Source organism: Prionailurus viverrinus, chromosome A3, assembly GCF_022837055.1.
Source record: "Prionailurus viverrinus isolate Anna chromosome A3, UM_Priviv_1.0, whole genome shotgun sequence".
NCBI classification, from domain to species: Eukaryota; Metazoa; Chordata; class Mammalia; order Carnivora; family Felidae; genus Prionailurus; species Prionailurus viverrinus.
The window spans coordinates 76,641,795-76,657,850 of NC_062563.1; the positions used below are offsets into that span (position 1 = coordinate 76,641,795).

The 16,056-nt window shown below is 40.1% G+C and overlaps 1 pseudogene; it reads left to right on the plus strand.

Moving 5' to 3' along the window:
• Positions 1 to 13,680: 13,680 nt before the first annotated feature.
• Positions 13,681 to 14,185, plus strand: LOC125163000 (cofilin-1-like; annotated as a pseudogene).
• Positions 14,186 to 16,056: the final 1,871 nt, after the last annotated feature.

The following is a 16,056-nucleotide window of genomic DNA, read 5'->3' on the forward strand; positions in this document are numbered from 1 at the left end:
TATTCTGAAATGTTCAGCTTCATGACTTACATATTGTGGGTAAAAGAAATAAAAGATTAGCAATAGAAATAGAAAATCCAGAACAATTCATACAATCTGGGATACATGCTGCTAGCAATTGATCACGTGACCAGTAATAGAATATAGAGTATAGAGTTTGTTCTGGAAGGTAAATTTAGGAGGCAATCTGTGGAAAGAGGAAGAGGAACACCATAGGAATGGGGGAAATCTTTAAAAGGAAAAACGAGAGGAGAAAACAGAAGGTGGCCAGACCTAAGAGTTTGGATAATGGCTCCGTAGAGTAGATAAAGAGTGAGTGGCCCCTAAAGGAGCCCTGAGTTCAGTTAGGAAAGCCAGGTAACTGAAAGTTTCAAAAAGCAGGAAAAGATCAATAGTGTTCAACACGACAGAGATCAGACATTGAGAGCCAAAAGAAACGTTAGTTGTTGACTCGGTCATCAGCAACGTCAGAAGAGATTGGGGTTAGGTTGCAAATGGTTAATGAAGGACTGAGTGAGTATTAAAATACTTGTTCTAAGTTCATAAATTACATTTTCTCTGAAGAAAACAGGAGTTCAATGAAAGGCCTCTTTGAATTTTCACCCCACTGAAATTCTATTTAAATCGCGTACTCTGGCAGCAAAAGAACCACAGTTTGGGGTAAGGTAAGACCACTCAGGTGCAGTCTTAGGCTTAATGCTTAGAGTTTCCATTTCCAAAGGAGAACTATCCCCAGTAGCCATAGAGACTGATTCAAAAGCCAATTACTTCCGCGTGCCTCTATCCCCTACTTGGTCTGATTTGTGGTGAAGGCTAAGCACAGAGGGAAAACGTCAAATAAAATGTGCACTGTCTCCATAAAATACCATCACACTACAAGAGGATAATCCTGCTTCTTTGAACTAGCTAAAAACTGACCTTCCCTCACTCAAACTGCCTGTAAGAGTCCCAGGACAGGTTGTTCTGACATTCTTTTAATATCATCTCATCATCACAGCCAAAACTAATCACAAGAATATTACCCGTTGACAGGTGCATTTATTCTGTCAATTAAATCAGATGGTTAAATCGAAATGTGCCCCAAATCTCTCTTGTTTGCATTATCCATATTGGCGTTTCTTGGCCGTGGTTCATTGCTGGCTGGAAGTCGTCCAGCCCCCACAGAGTCACTTTGCAATATTGTGCCAGCAAGTTTCCATGCTCTGCAGCAGCCACTCCAGCGAGGCCAGAACAGCACTACAGGACTGACCTGGAATGTTATATTGCTTCACTAAGATTTATTAAAAAATGGAAGGAGAGAGACTTAGATCAATGTTTTTGGAATGGAAGAGGATATATCACCTCATGGCTAAGCACAGGTGACACGTGGGCAATGAAGCGAAGATGCTAAAGACAGGCAGTGAAGAAGGTTCAAGGAAGGATAAAACCAGCCGTATGCCTGCAGCCTTCTGCCCCTTTTCTACAACTCCCCTCCATCAAAGTCTCCAAAGAAAAAGCAGAGCCTTGAAGACTGACTCCTTCTGTTTTGAAGACCACTGCCCCAAGAAGATATGCAAATATACCCACACCCAGCAGTAGAGCCTAAATTCTGCGACAGAGCCCATGCCTATATTCCTACAACAGAGAGGGAGTTTACCCATTTTGGCCACAACAACTAATCACAGTGAGGCACATTAAGGGCAGGTCTAGGATTCTAGTCCCTGATGTACAGTCGAAGTGCCAGAATATTTTGGCTCCCAACTCAAAATCCCTCGCTTTTTCAGCCAGTGTCTTCACCTAAACATAGCTATAAACATGCCTCCTTTTTTGTAAGATGCATTTGAAAAGCAAATAGTTCTGCTTTGGAGAGTATGAATAGAAAACACAAAAACAAAATGGGGAGGTAATGAGTGCAAAAAAAAATCTAGAGCATGAACAACAGTTGACATATTAGATTATAATGGTAGCGCCACTGGAGAATGTCACGTCCTCTAAAGATATGTTTGGACATAACTGCAAATTTCAGTCTGTGTATTATCTACCCAAAAGGTCCTAATGGCTTCTTGGAAACATTTCAGATTGTCAAATAAACATACATGTAGACTACTGTTTTTAAAGCTCGGTATTGCATTATCTTACCTAAATACCAGTAAGTTCTCAATATCTGTAAACTGTATTTAGCTTTTGTGTCAGTTTGCATTATCTACCCGAAGAGCTTAAGATAGTCAGTGATCTTTCTTTCTTTCTTTCTTTCTTTCTTTTCCTTTGTTGCTTGCTTGCTTGCTTGCTTTCTTGCTTTCTTTTTTTGTCAAGCTTTTCACCTTAAAGCATGGCATGAGATTTTAGCTACTCAATCCTCATTGACTCTAATGGTTCAGTCCCCATATACACTTAAAGAGTTTAGATCTATGATTCATCTTTGAGAACAGTTACAATCAATCAGGTAAATATTCTAGCCATTTCTCAGGCAGGTATTCAATCCACCTGAGAGAAGCTGTTTTAGCCTATTTTGTAAATCTTTATTTGAGCAATTCTAAAAATATGCATAGTCTATACCCAAGAGAATTATTTGATCTCCAGCTTAGCTAATTAGCATTTAGGACATGGATTGCACATAATAAAAAACATATATTAAGACTGTTGGGGAGGGTCACCTGGGTGACTCAGTTGGTTAAGCGTGTCTGACTCTTGATTTAGGCTCAGGTCATGATCTCGAGGTTCATGAGTTGAGCCCCATGTTGTGCTGCATGCTGACAGCATGGGGACTGCTTGGGATTCTCTTTCTCCCTCTCTCTCTGCCCCTCCTCTACTGTCTTTCTCTCTCTCTTAAAATAAATGAATAAACTTAAAATATTTTTTAATTGTCATGGAGAAAAATAGCTACCAAATATGCACACAAACCAGTGTGGAGGACTTATCAACTAGGAGTTCTGGAACATCATGGCCAGTTCAGTAAGACTGAGTTGGTCCCTGCTGAGAAGGTGAAATAGGCGGATTCCAATAGAATCAGATGCAGAGCAAGGCTTATTCTACATTTTAAGTAATTATTTCTCAAAGGCCTAGTCAATAATTAAATAGGCTCTATTTCCTAAAGCCTAGTATTTGATTTCTTATGTGAAAGGGATAGGAAAATGTCTCTCCTATGTTCCAAAGTCAAGCTAATATAATAGGTACAACCAAAGAGCTGAAGGTCAGATGTGGGTGCCATATCAAAAAGGTGCAATATATTATAGGTTTACTGTGTTCCAGGTATTGTTTGAAGTGCTTTGCATATATTATTTAATTTTTTCAAAAGTGTATGAAGTGTGATTTATCATACCCATTTAACAGTTAAGGAAACTGAGACTCAGAGTCTCCGTAACTTAACCACAGCATGTAAGTAAACTAGCCAAGATTCAAGTTCAAGTCCTTCTGATCCCAAAGTCTGAACACTGAACCTTTATATTCTGCTGTTATCCGTGACCATGCTTGGTGTATCCAGATAGGAAGCAGATTATTGATTTTATCATAAATAGCTCAAGGGGCGCCTGGGTGGCGCAGTCGGTTAAGCGTCTGACTTCAGCCAGGTCACGATCTCGCGGTCCGTGAGTTCGAGCCCCGCGTCAGGCTCTGGGCTGATAGCTCAGAGCCTGGAGCCTGTTTCCGATTCTGTGTCTCCTCTCTCTGCCCCTCCCCCGTTCATGCTCTGTCTCTCTCTGTCCCAAAAATAAATAAACGTTGAAAAAAAAAAATTAAAAAAAAAATAAATAAATAGCTCAAAATTTTGTATCTTGTTAAGATGCAGAAAGATATAATCCCCTTGCTTAAGGAAATGACTCTTAATAATTCAAGAACTCAAACTCGATCGATTGATCAATAGATAGATCTATGCCACTAACTTACTTTTTTAAAGTACTCACAAATAAGACTTCCCTTATATTCCTTATATTCCCCTTCCCTTATATTCACCCGAATGGTGGTACTATGAACCTATCAGTATGGTCTCAATGTCAACCAAAACCATTAAATGCTCCTCCAATCCTACACATCTAAATCTTCTCTATGGTTTAGAATGTATTTCAATTCCTACCTCTTCTATTAGTTTCCCTTATAGAGACTTTCCATAATGCCTTCTTTAGGTAAATGATCTTCATAACCTCTACTTTTTCTAACCAGTCATGGCCATCTCTGTATACATCATATTTTGACATACACTGGGTGTACTTGAAGGTCTGGAACTGTCTTTTAATTGTTTGCATGTCTCCACAAAATACAAATCTCTCCATTATGTTCATTAACTGAGAGAACAGACTTCATTTTATATTTTTTGCTCTAATTCAGTATCCTAAAGGGGGGTGGGGGTGGGAAATGTCTGTTTAAGTCCTTAAAAGTTTACCAAATATGTTCCTAGCATGTTGGGAATACAGTAATGACACAAAATAGTTGTTGAACTCAAATAAAATCCTATCACTTTTGGTGACTTCAATTTTTAAGATCCAACTTCTTGAAGAAATCTCTTCCATCCTTTCTAACTATTGACCAACAGGGAAGAAAATTTGTTAAAACCAACAACTTCACATTTGAGTGACTAATTTATGTAGGTGTTTACACTACCATAGCCCTTTAAGACCCCTACATCTCTAGAGGTTAAGCTGCCCTGAAGAAGCTGTAGAAATGCAAGACATGTGATGGGCTTCTCTGCTCTGACTGTGGTTTGTCCAGTATTAGTTTTGAATGTGGTTGACAATAGACATCAGAAGCTGGTTTAAGTGAGTGTATGTCAAACCCTAACAAGTGACTCTTACTTTGTTGAGAGGATTATCAGCCTCAGTAAGAATCGGATGAAGGTATGGACTGGAAAAATGCAATTACAACCACTAAAATTCCACAAATCTGGCCCATGCTTAAATCAGCTTAACATAAACCAAATCAACACAGACTTGACTTTTATTCCTAAAGTCAACTACGCATCACATCAATGTCAAGGAACATGAAGTAAGAGAGAAGAAGCCCCTGGAAAATGGCCAGATTTTTAAGACTCCATGCCATATGAGTCTTTTTCCTTGGGTTGAGCCTTGTTACCATTAATTAGTGACTTCACTTGGGACTAAAGGGGTATCAACCATCTGACTTCCATTTGTCAAGAGATTTCTGATAAAAACCAAAAAAAATGAACGCATGGTAAATTCTGGACTACCTATGTTCCCCAAGGGTTTGGCATATGACTAAGCAAATACACTAGCCCAATGGTTCCACCTTTCTAAATGAATGGGCCTGGCTCCAGAAAACACAAATCTTATAAGGTTGCCTGGACTGCCAGCTGCCTCAATTTTAGCACAACGATTTAATGTATTTTAAATAAATGTAACATAAGGAAAAAATGCTTTGTACAAATTGGTCATCTGTTGTTTTTCTGGCTGGCACCATGATTTATGTAATATATCAGTAGAACGACATCTCTCTATCTGTCTCTTGGATAACAAAGTACATATGCAAGTTTCTTTATAGTGCTTTAACCCCCTGATGACTAGAAAGGTCCTACTGATGATTTATTTCTTATACAGCATCTAAGTAAGTTAAAGAAGCTGTCAAATAATTCAAGTATTTTATGTTTTATCTGTTCTACTCTTACCCTGGATGCCACCATCGTATTCCTCACACTCAGAGCTGTGCATTGTTTTTTTTCATTGTGTACAAAAGTCAGCACTCAAGATTTGGGTGACATCCATCTCTACTCAAACTAGCATTAACTAAATTGTCATAATATCCCAAATTAGTCTTTATTGATTTATGCTAATCATAAGGGCCACATGTGTATATTTACTTTCTATTCCTTCTTTTCTCCTCACGGAAAAAAATAGAAATAATATATTCCTCCAGTTTAGCAAAGCATAATGCAATTCTTGTTTTTGGTAGAGTACCAATACCAGGGATGACATCAGCACAAATCACTAGAGCATGAAATAGAACAATTTTTTAACCTATTTTGGATCACACAAATATATTGTGAAAGTCTTATGAAAATTTGGAGGCCTCTCCCCAGAGCAATGTATATTAGCTCTTACATAAAATTTTGCATAAAATTTCAAGAGGTTCACAAGCCAGAAGAACATAACAATATGATTTTGTATGTCTTTCAAAGATAAAGCATTGTTTTAGCTCTCTAATTAATCCCACAGGAATAACATGGTGGATTTGTGTTGTAGCTTGCTTGTAACAATTGTTTCTGGGCTAGTTAGCTTTTTTTTGGAGCTAATGAGGAAGGGGGTCATAGGTTCAATTCATTTAGGGGTCAGTTGGTTGTCATACAAAGAAAAGGCCTTTGCCATATTGCTGGCCCACCATCTTGCAAATTTATGCATTTTTCTCACCAATGAGAGAGTGGATGGCTAAGAACAAATCATCATTTCTTCTGGAAGGAAAACTCACAAGTGCTTTTCCTTGCTTTGAGGATATCAATAATTATATAATTATTGGAAGTGGCAATGTATTATAGAAAGAGGATGAGGGTCAAGAGATCAGAGCCAAAGTCTGCCATAAACTAGCAAACTGTAGGACTTTCAGCAAGTTATTTGGCTTCTCTGGGTTGTCTTCTCATTAAATAAGAGGATCATACTACATAATAAGAAATATTTCAACTCAAAAACTCTAATATTAAGGATAATTGTATATGAAGGAGAAAGAATTGCATATTGTAGCAAAAACAAAAGTACATACAAATGGGGAGCCCCTGACAGTATTCAAATGATTCCATAGTAATAACAAAGTTCCCTGACTGAAGCATTCTTATCACTGTCATTGATTATGGGAAAGCTTAATTCACAAAAATGTGACATACTGATTTACGTTTATAGTCAATCTACATATATATATATATATATATATATATATATATATATGTATAGTGCTTTAACCCCCGATGACTATACACACACACACACACACACACACACACACACAAACACACACTATTAAAGTCCATGTTCTTAGCTCCTAAGGAAGAAAATACACACGCACCAGTAAGTTAACAAAAGAGAAGAATATAATTTTTAAATATGTAAAACTTTGTTGGTTCAGCAGAAAGGGACAGGGAGAGGTCCTGAAAGGAACCCATCTTTCCCTAAGTCGGAAAAATCAGACAGTTTCTCTGTATAGGCTGATGAAACAAAGCACAGATTAAAGCATGTAATTACCAAACTTACACTACTTATGATAAAAACACCACCTATCTTTAAAACCTCTCTGTATTTCTTTTTTTTTTTTAGATGTAACATACCACACACACACACACACACACACACACACACACACACACACACACTGGATAGACACTGTTAAGTCACGTTTCATGGTTTTGTTTTGTTTTTCTTTTTTCCAACACCAAAAAATGCCTCTCTTTTCATTTGTTTTATAGTCTGCTAATTTGGCTACGGAGCTAATGCCCATTTAAGGGAATATGGTGTGGGACGACTGTGCAGCAATATTAAGTGAGGAAGCCATATGTTTCTTAGCCCCAGCATACTGTCTGTGACTGCCCTCACCCTTGTGGGTTAGCTTTTTCATCAGATAGGCCTGCAGCGGGTGGGATGCCTTTTTTTACAGGTGTTTGGTGGAGATCACACACAAAATAAAGATTTCTAAGGGGAGTGAGGTGTGCAAAACATCCAGAAATAGCAACTTGTTTTCACTTAAGATGCGATCCACAGAGGACAGTTCAGACTCTTAATTTATAGTATTATCTTTATATATCATAAGTGACTGCCTGCCCCTAGGTAGCTGACACAGTGCCCGGCATATTCAGAGCTGTCTGGTTTCGATCATGTTATAGTCTGTCTAGAAAAGTATTAGAAACAAACTTCTTACGCCACTAGATTCAGTGACCAAAACTGAAAATACATTTCATCAGAGAAGCGTTTCATGTTAAATTCCAAGGGTACACTTTCTAATGAGGAGATTAAAAGGTAGTGTCATTAAATATGTCCACACTACCAAACCCCTTTTTACAAACTGTCATCAGAGTCTCTTCTAATTTGCTATTTGGGGGTGCCACTGAAGAGAGAGAGGCAGAAACATACAATAAAGTCAAAAAGGCCCTCAACTAAGCAGAAGGTTAAACACAGGCACTGACAGTTCCCATCATCTGAAATTATATTATCGTGGTTTCCTTGAGCTCAAGAGAATTCTCTTCTACTGACTCATTTGCTGCCCAAATTAAAGTGTAGGTGCACACAGCCTCAAAGAGGAAATCAAACAAGAGAGAGGGTATAAAAACAATACAACTGGAGAAGCATGAGGTTTATATTTTTATGCTAATGTGCTGGTAAGAAAAGGGCTCCATTTGGGGAGCAATAAAGAAAGGGGTGGGGGGGGAGGCTGTGAGCAGATCTCGGTAAAAAACACAGAGGCTTTCTATGCAGATGGGGGATTTAAAAGAAGTAAAATGATAACCACATAGTCAAGAGACTAGAAAAGAGACCTTGATGTTTGATAGTTGTAATAACCTGCAGAGTGCTCTAATGGCTCGGGGATCAGGTGCAGAGCTCCAGCAATAACGAGAGCTGAATAATTATCTCGGCCGTATCTGTATCACCAAAGTCCCAGCGTATGAGCTATATAAGGAGGCTTCTGCTGCCTCTCCAAGATTTCCTGAAATGTTAAATCACTGATTTGGGAGCACTTCCAGCATTAGTACTGCCCAGTTAGAAAGAAATAAAGCCCAGAATTCTCCTGTGGCAGTTCTAATGTCTTTGTTAATTATGAATTATGGGTAAACATGCAGACTCACAGAGGTCACGGCTGTCAGCAACAATAGTTTTCAAGAAGGATTTTTACGAGGGTCTTTTTCACTCCACCATAATGTCCATTTTATATACATAAACAGAGCCAGGCATACAAAAAATGGTGTTTGCTTTTGAGGGGAGCTGTATTTTTTTTTCTCTCTTTTCCTCACCTCCCCCTCCCCTTGTGTGGAGGCATGTAGCCACAGCCAAAGCAAAGCGGTTCCTAACTAGAGTTCTCCTCTGTGACTGACAACAGCTGCACCATTCCAAGGACTAGACAGAAAGTGTCGCTGGGGCTGAGGCTGGGTTAATGATCAGACACTGAAAACCACCTCTTTCTTGTTAATAGAGTAAGCGGCCAGTTGGGTAACCCATCAGCAGTGGTCACCTTTCACATACAATGGAGAAACAAAAGCTGCATACAGTATGCTTGATTAACCTCACTTAAATGGCAATGCTAATCTCAAATCTATCCCAAGAGTGTATATAAACAGGATTAAAATTATATTATGTGTGGATCCAGCCCAACAAAAGCAACTGGCACAAAATCATTTTAATTAGGTGGTAGCGGCTGTAACTCATTCAACTTTGGCATTAATTCTTTTTGTCCCATCAAAGAACTTCTGGGCCTTACTGTAAGACAGTGTGAATGCAGGCTAAAGGAGATGCTCGGTGGACATGAATCACTCTCATGCCTCAGCTTCACCCATTATGCATTGACATATCGAAGGTAGGTTAGACAGTACAACCAGATCAAACTCTGATTAGAATATTCAGAAAATCTGTGACGATCTTTGTATGCAACTTTGTCTAGGCAGACAACATATATAGAAAAATGGGTTGGCAAATTTTTCCATGCTGACCTTCAAATGTCAAATAATGGTAGTATTAGTACTCACTTTGGGGACTGTTTTCTTCACACATAGCAAATTTAGGAACTATGTTAACCTCTGGATGTGGGAAAAACAGATTTCATGGCCAGGCCCTCTTCACTTCTCTTTCTGCCCTTTCCACTCCTGGTCCATTTAAATGACATTTTCTTGTCATGGGGCCTGTGAGGCCTCTCCAGGTTCTATCTCAGAACAGATGTCACAGGGAAACCTCCCACAACCCTTTCTTAAGGAAGGTCCTTTGTTTACTTGAACTGACTTTTAAGATGAAGGCCAAGCAAGGTTAATCACACTTCAGATCATATAAGAGAAAATACATTGTAAAGAAACATTCTCTTCAGTTTCACAGGGAACACAGAAATAACATGAAATCAAAATTCCGAGAGAGCATCAGGTAACTCCAATTTCTAGATGGTTCTGTCCAGCCCAAGTGCTTAGTGACAATGCAGTCTCGCTGTATACATCTGAGTTACCTGCAAGCCCTCACACTTCAATAACCATCATCTGAGGGGCACCTGGCTGGCTCAGTGGGTTAAGTATCCAACTCTTGATTTTGGTTTAGGTCATGATCTCACGGTTCATGAGACTGAGCCCCATAATGTACTCTGCACTGACAGCACAGAGCCTGCTTGGGATTCTCTTTCCCTTTCTTTCTGCCCCTCGCCCCACTCATATGCACATGCGCTCTCTCTCTCTCTCTCTCTCTCTCTCTCTCAAATAAAACATTTTTAAAAAACATCATCCTATTTTTAAAACTGTTTCCTAGAAGAAATAGTACCTTAGAGTGGGTTGATCTTTCTCAACCTATTCAGAAGGGAACACAAAGAAGAGTCCCACAGATGGTGTCCCCAGTCCCAACCTCCTCCCCCACAAACATTCCCAAGGCCTAGATGAGCCTCACCTTTCTCTCTCTGCCCTGCTACAGAAAGGGAGGCTAGAGGCATGGTGCATCTCTCTTAGTAAGAACTCATAAAACGGACGCCTGGGTGGCTCAGTCGGTTGAGTGTCCGACTTCGACTCAGGCCATGAACTCGTGGATTGTGAGTTCGACCCCCACATTGGGCTCTGTGCTGACAGCTCAGAGCTGACAGCTGCTTTGGATTCTGTGTCTCCCTCTCTCTCTGCCCCTAACCCACTTGCATTCTGTCTCTGTCTCTCTCAAAAATAAATAAACATTAAAAAATTTTATAAAAAGAAATCATAAGAAATTTAGGAAACTAATATGTATTAAATATATACCTTGGAACAGGCGTTGCCTTCCCAGTCATCCCATGCACCTCTAGCACATGACTCCTCACCCCTGGGGAGTTCTGACACAGCACCTATACCCAGGGCCTCACCCCCAAGGATACCGATGCAACTCGTTATGCAGTCAACACATATTATTATTATTATTGTTATTGTTATTATGGTTATTAGTAGTATTATTAACATGACTATGTAGATAAAATGAACTTAACAACCAGAGTGAAAAAAGGGAGTCTGTTATTGGCTTTAACTGAAAACTTCTAAAATATACAGAGAGAGATGTAGTCGTCTAACTTTGACGATAATAACTTGTAGAAAATCTGACTATAAATATCTTCAAGATCTGGGGGTGCTTAGGAAAGACACCAGGTTATTCTGAATGATAGAACAAAATATAGAAGTGAAGAAAAAGAGAAAAGTGAATTCAACGTTCAAACCAAGTGAAAGTTGAGGCAAAGTCTGAGTGACATGAGAAAAATGTGGCACGGCTTCTTTGAGAAACTGCATAGATGGTAAAGAAGGTAGTAATGAGAGAAAAATCCAGAATAGCAGAAAAAACAAGCTACTTTGCTAGTTGATTTTTGAATAGGGAAAAAGAAATTGTTTTATTGAGTCAATAAACCAATTCCCATTTCATAATTCCTTAATTCTGTTTGGATTAAGAAACCAAACCATGTCTCCTAGGAGCAGAATAATTTTTACAGTGTGTTAAAAAGAAATCTTGCTGTATTTAAAAAAAAATTTAAGTTTTAAACAAAGTCAGCTTATGCACCAGATTACCAGGACTCTGAGAAGCTCAGAAGTCAGGAGGAAAGAGGAGGGGTGATCTGGAGCTTGGCCATGGCTATCGTGAGGGAGGCGATTGGATCCACTCAAATGCTCCTTAAATCAAGCTTCTATTTTCTCTCTACTCTCATTTTCACTTTTGCCTTTTAATGTTGCCTGAATCTATTCCAAGTGTCCTTTGCCATGGCAACACCTGCAGGTGAAGGCCTTGCTCCTCACTGCCAGCCTCACCAGTGATGAAGAGGCAACTAATCACCGCACAAGGACAGGAGTGCAATCTCCAAGACACCCATGAACAATTTGAGTATGAGGGTGTCCCTGAAGCACCCTCTTCTCACAGGTGTTTAACCTGTTTAGCCATATACCAGGAAAAGGGAAAGTAAACGAAGACCCTTTATTTCGTTGGTGTTTTCATTTCATCATCTCCCCCAAAGCGCTGCATTATCTAAATTTGTATTAAGAGTCTCAAGGTGTCAGTTACTTCAGTGGCATGTCATAGGGTCCCAAAAGTGGAGAAGGAGCTCTCTCTCTCTCTCTGCTTGCCCTCCCTCTCCTACACCTCCAAGACCATGAGGATTTAAGGCCAGCTCTAATGCTAACCCTTACATGCCAAGTGACAATGGCCAGGGCCAAGGTGTACGACATCTCAGCTTTCTGGGCCTCTGTCAATCATTCCCCAATTCTGAAAACACTCTTATTCAGAGATGTTTTCAGTCCAATCACCTGTGCTTCTTATTCATGCCATCAGTAAACATAGAATGTTATCCACTTCTGTTTGACGTTACAGCCTTTCAAAATAGGCTCTTAAAGCACTTCATGAACCTTGTCTGGATGCCAAGTACGGCCTTTCTTCCCCTTATTCCAAGGGACAAACAGGCACACAAGAGCCAAGAATCTGACCCAGTGTCTGCCTCAAATGACTCAACACCAAGGCTAGAAAGAGCTCTGAAGAGCTGATGTTCCAACCACCCACTTACCCAGCCTGTCTTTGTTCGTTATTATTTCTACAAAGCTTTATATACCTTGGCAGGTCAAGGAGACGACATGTGGCAAAGTAGTATCGTTACTTGTTGAGACTTATTGCAAAGTGTTCAGTGTGATTTAAACTCTATGCAAACTTGCTGTTTCTTTTTATTTACAAAGTTGACATATTATTATCTAAAATTTGCAATAGATGGGGCTGACATGTGATTGGGCAAGACAATGGCAGGACTTGAGCTTCGTGTAAGGCCTGCAAATCTAAACTCACAGTATAAAACCTCCATGTCTAATTGTTCTGCTCTCAAGAAGTCTCCTCTATAAGCATAGCTGTTAGTGGTATTACATTCATTCCTCCATCAAATGCCAAATCAAAACTTTCAGCAGAAGTTTTGCTTTGGAAACCTCTGGGGTTAAAGGTCAGGAAGTTAGGAGCAAGCAACCAGCAGTCATCAGTCTCATGAATCATCTAGATGGTCCAAAGAATGTCTCCCATGGCCACCTACTCCTCTCCACTCTATTCTCAGTGCCCATGAAACTTGTTTTGTCAAACCTCCTCCCAGCTTTCTTAAGTAGCACATCCTCTTTGAGAGGGTGATTATAGTACCTCCTTCATAAGGTTGTTGTAAGTATCTAATGGATTAATACATTGCTTACAAAAGTTACTGGCACACGGTGATCTTTCCATAATTGCTTATTATGTAAGAAAAGGAGGAATTCAGGAGGAAGAGATAAGACAAAGAATCTTAAAGATTAAATTACACACTTAAGGACACACCAACTAGTGGTATAACCAAGACAGTCATGAAAGTCTCCAAACCTCTCATTCACAGTATGACCACTGCCATATTATGCAAGTGCCCAAATGAAATACAAAAACATCTACATATGAGCTAAAGACATAAACATATTCCATGTTAAAGACCACTTAAAATTTGAATTTGAAGATTTGGTTTCGTCAGTTGGATCAAGGCCGCAGCTACAATAGCTCTCATCTTTCTGTCTCTCCTTGCTCTGCCTCACCTTTCATATCTGGAAACATGGCCTCTGGTGTGGCCATCTCTGATGGCATCATCAAAGTATTCGATGACACGAAAGCACGTAAGTCATCAACCCCAGAGGAGGTAAAGAAGTGCAAGGTGCTGATGTTCTTCTGCCTGAATGAGGACAAGAATATCATCCTGAAGAAGGGCAAGGAGATTCTGGTAGGTGATCTGGGCCAAACTGTAGGAGACGAACCCTATGTCACCTCTGTGCAGATGCTCCAGATAAGTACTGCCACTATGCCCACTATGATGTAACCTAGGAGACCAAGGAGAACAAGAAGGAGGACCTGCTATTTATCTTCTGGGCACCTGAGTCTGAACCCGTTAAAAGCACAGTGATCTATGCCAGCTCTAAGGACACCATCAAGAAGCTTACAGGGGTCAAGCATGAATTACAACCAAACTACTACAGTGAGGTCAAGGACCACTGTACCCTGGCAGAGTAGCTGAAGGGAAGGGGGGCAGTGCCATCATCTCCCTGGAGAGCACACCTTTGTGAGACCCCTCTGGCCTCCTGCCTAGAGCATCTGGCAGCCCCAGACCTACCTTTGGTGGACTGTAAGCCTTCCTCTTCCTGCCAGACTGGAGGGGTTGGTGGAATCCCAGCAGGGGGAGAGCAGTCCCTTCACCCCAGTTGCCAAACAGCCCCCACCTCTTGCCTCCTTCCCTGACAGTTCTGGGCTTCCCAAACTGCTTTTGATCTTCTGATTCCTCTTGGGTTAAAGTAGACCAGTTGCCCCCAGGCACCTCAGTTTTTTGGGGGGGCAATACATTTTTTAATGATACCCCAACTCTCCACTTGTTCCTCCCCTTTCCCATGCTGCCAACTTTTACCTGCAATAGTGGCTCTGTGCTTGTCTGTTTCGTTCTGTATATAAATGGAATGTTGTGGAGATGACTCCTTCCTTGGGCTGCCTGGTTCCCCTCCCTTTTCCCCCTGGCTGCTGCCACTCATGGAAGCAGGACCAGTAAGGGCCCTTCAATTTAAACACACGCATACACACACACACAACAATAAAAAGGCTTGCTAACAGGAAAATAAAGTTTTAGTTTCTCAATTTATATACTTATGCTATCTATTTATATTTAATGTTTATTTATTTTTGAGAAACAGAGCATGAGTGGGGAAGGAGCGGAAAGAAAGAGGGAGACACAGAATCAGAAGCAGGCTCCAGGCTCTGAGCTGTCAGCACAGAGCTCAAACACAGGGCTTGGACTCATGAACCATAAGATCATGACCTGAGCTGAAGTTGGACACTTACCAACTGAGCCACTCAGGTGCCCCTTATGCTATGTATATTAAGTTCAAAAAAAAATAAATTAAAAATAATGAGCTTAAAATAAATATATACATATACACACATACAGAAGTTATGGTATTTCCCCAGAGCCAGTGGATCATCTTGTACTCCCCACTGAGGAGATGCCTGGTGTTTTTCACCTACAATTGTAGTTTAGTTCTCTTATATTCCTTATATAATCTCTTATATTCTCTTATATTCCTTTTAGGTTCTGAGCTAGTGAAGGACAAGAACAAAGATTTGAGTAAGACTTGTAAAACTTCAGATTTAAGTGGCATTGCCTGACATTATGTGAGTAATTAATAAATACACAATGGATATTCTTCAATAGGAATGTGCCATTAGGGTGGAATGAAATAAAGTGCAGTAGCACCAGCTTTCATGGAAATCTGAGCTGATTCCAAAAGCCCCAGTTGAAATAGAAACTCATGCTTCCCTATTTCCCAGAGTTCCAACTACAGGGTCTTATACATAAAAGATGCCTATGTGAAAACGTGTTGATCTCTACATCTTAGGGGAATGTTCACATGGCAATTCTTTTTCTGCAAACTTGACTGGTAGGATTTTAGATTAAGAGATAAAGATGACCAAAGTAGAAGCAGGGAATTATTTGAATGTTGCTTTACATAAGCAGAGCCCTCTGTCCAGAGCTATCAGCGCTTACATTAAAAATCGTAAGCTAGGGGTGCCTGGGTGGCTCAGTCTGTTAAGCATCCAACTCTTGGTCTTGGCTCAGGGCATGATCTCGTGGTTCATGAGTTTGAGCCTCGCATCAGGCTCTGCGCTGACAGTGCGGAGCCTGCTTGGGATTCAATCTCTCCCTCTCTCTCTGCCCCTCCTATGCTCTCTCTCACTCAAAAATAAACACACTTAAAAAAAAAAAAACATAAGCTAAGAAGACATCAGTCTTCATCAGAAGACCCACAGTCTTCATCAGAAAAACCACAGCTAATTCCATGAAACACAACTACTTACTGTTAATATTTATCATCTTGGAAAGAATTTAGATTCAGCATTCTAGCTATGCTAACAGTGACAGATGAAAGATACAATACACAAAAGTATTTCC